The sequence below is a fragment of the Onychomys torridus genome, chromosome 12 (assembly GCF_903995425.1).
Source record: "Onychomys torridus chromosome 12, mOncTor1.1, whole genome shotgun sequence".
NCBI lineage: Eukaryota > Metazoa > Chordata > Mammalia > Rodentia > Cricetidae > Onychomys > Onychomys torridus.
In genome coordinates this window covers 66,493,087-66,495,401 of record NC_050454.1, presented here as the reverse complement: position 1 = coordinate 66,495,401, position 2,315 = coordinate 66,493,087, and the positions used below count along the sequence as shown (strand labels likewise).

General features: G+C 36.2%; 1 non-coding gene across 1 annotated transcript; it reads left to right on the top strand.

Annotated features, from left to right (window-relative positions):
* Nucleotides 1-1,766: 1,766 nt before the first annotated feature.
* On the top strand, nucleotides 1,767-1,872 carry LOC118594372. The gene has a single exon (XR_004946361.1). It is a non-coding gene; the product is annotated as a U6 spliceosomal RNA (small nuclear RNA).
* Nucleotides 1,873-2,315: the final 443 nt, after the last annotated feature.

Below are 2,315 nucleotides of genomic sequence, written 5' to 3'. Positions count from 1 at the left end.
ACAATCTGATTTCAACCTGGACCTCAGGATTGAATAGTTATTTCTCCAGAGAAGATAGATGTGCAAATAGCTAACAAACACATGAAAGATGCTTCATGACATTAGCCATCAGACAAATGCAAACCACATTTTCATATGGCATCACCTTGTACCTGCTAGGATGAACGCTGGAAAAGATTCAGGTGACAGGTGTTGCTGATGATACACGAGTGAGGGGAACCAAAATGGTATAGATATTTGGAAAATACCCTGGAAATTTCTTCAAAGGTTAAACACGAAAGTGCATTACATAACCCAAACTGAGCTGCATGAACATAGTATTATTATTTAGAATTGGTAACATATGGAAAAAAAACCTTGTTTCTATAAGCTGATACGTGGGTAAATACTTTTGTGTACAATAGAACATTGTCAAACAATGAAAGAGTTGAGGTTCTGATATTTTAAAAAAATTATATAACTGACCCCAAACTAGTCATAAAGAATTGTAACTAGTTCAAAACAGGTTATGACAAAAAATCATGACAAAGTGGACTTACAACAAAAAGCAGGAGGATTCATGATGATTCTCTCCGTGCTTTCTATAGTACTTACTGAACTAGCCTGTTCATTTCCCCCTTACTATGAGGTTTTTGGGAAGCATTTCTGGTCTTCCCCTCTCCACTTTGCAGTAGTTAATTTTTCCTTTGTTCAGTGCCGAGGCATAGGTCCTTGGCATATTCTTCTCTTCTTCTGTCTATATTTGGGTGTTTCTTAGGTCTCTGGAAGTTTTTCACAGAAGCTCATGTCTCTTGATTGTTTCTGGAATATTTCCACCTGAGACAGAAAAGAAACAAGGGAACTCTGTTGAAGAAATAATATGACTTTCCAAGGATGGCAAGGAGCAGAGAACTCTTTATAGTAGCTATGATTGACTGTTTTTCAAGACCCAGAATCCAGAACACCTCAGAGATATCTAACTTGATAAGTTTGATGGGATCTGATTTCATCCTTTCTGATTTTCATCATTTTCTTTTATTTTCTGTCTTTCTTTCCTTCATTCCTTCCTTCCTTCCTTTCTTTCTTTCTTTCGTTTTTTTTTTCCCCAAGAAAGTGTTTCTCTATGTTGCTTTGGAGCCTGTCATGGAGCTTGCTGTGTAGACCAGGTTGGTCTCGAACTCACAGAGATCAGCCTGCCTCTGCTTCCCAAGTGCTGGGATTAAAGGTGTGTGCCACCACTGCCTGGCTCTGACTTTCATCTTAAAGAGAACCAAGTTGATTGCTTTTTATTTACAAAAATTGTATTCACAAAATAGGGCAAATCCATGTACAAGATTTCACCCTTATTACTTTCCAACAAACACCTAGCACCAGAAAGAGTTTTAGAGAGAAAATAAAAAGTAAAAATCAGATTGTGTGGCTGAAACAAAATCTGAGAAGGTGCTGTGTGTTGAGACTGCTGTTTAGTTTTTAAATTTTTATCTTGGAGCAAGAGCCAAATAAATATTGTCAAAATGGAAACAAAATAGTTTTTAGATTATCAGATCTCTAGAGCGATGGATGATGGAAGAAATGAAAAGCAGACCCAACCATTAGGAAAATGTATAGCTAAAAAATTAAATGACTTTCCCTGCTACAGAAAGCAGAGCGAATTGCACTGGACTGTAACAATGTATCCTTTTTCTTTTGTGCTGTTTTCTACCCTTGCACAATGAGAAACAAAGCAGACAATTCCTCATATTGCTTCCCTCCTCCTGTTGTCTCTCCAGGTGAAATAACTCAATTATGTGCTTGCTTAAGCAGCATGTATACTAAAATTGGAACGACATAGTAGATTCTCACGGCCTCTGAGCAAGGGTGACAATAGATGTTTATGAAGCATTCCATATTTTTCTCAACAACTCCATTATTATAATAACCAAGCCAAGTAAAATCACAACCACAATAATAAGGAAAACTGCAAGCTAATATCTCTGATAAACATAGATTTAAAAAGCCTTAATAAAATAGTTACAAACCAAACACAGACACACACCATGAGTTATTCTGTAAAGCAGTAAGTGCTTTTATTTCCCTCCCACCAGGACACTAGTAGAACTTTGGTTTCTTTGAATAGCTTTGGAAAGTTTTGAATTATTACTTCAGGCTATAAACATCACAGCCCAGATTCTTATAAACACAACATGAAATAAATACAAAACTGCATGTGTCTTTGGCACTTTATCTAATCACACCCACAGAAAAGGTTGAGGTTTTCAGTTGTGCTAAAGAAATTACCAATACTTGGTTTTTTGCAAAAACTGTTCTTATCTGAAGTTTAAAATAAAAAGTAGACA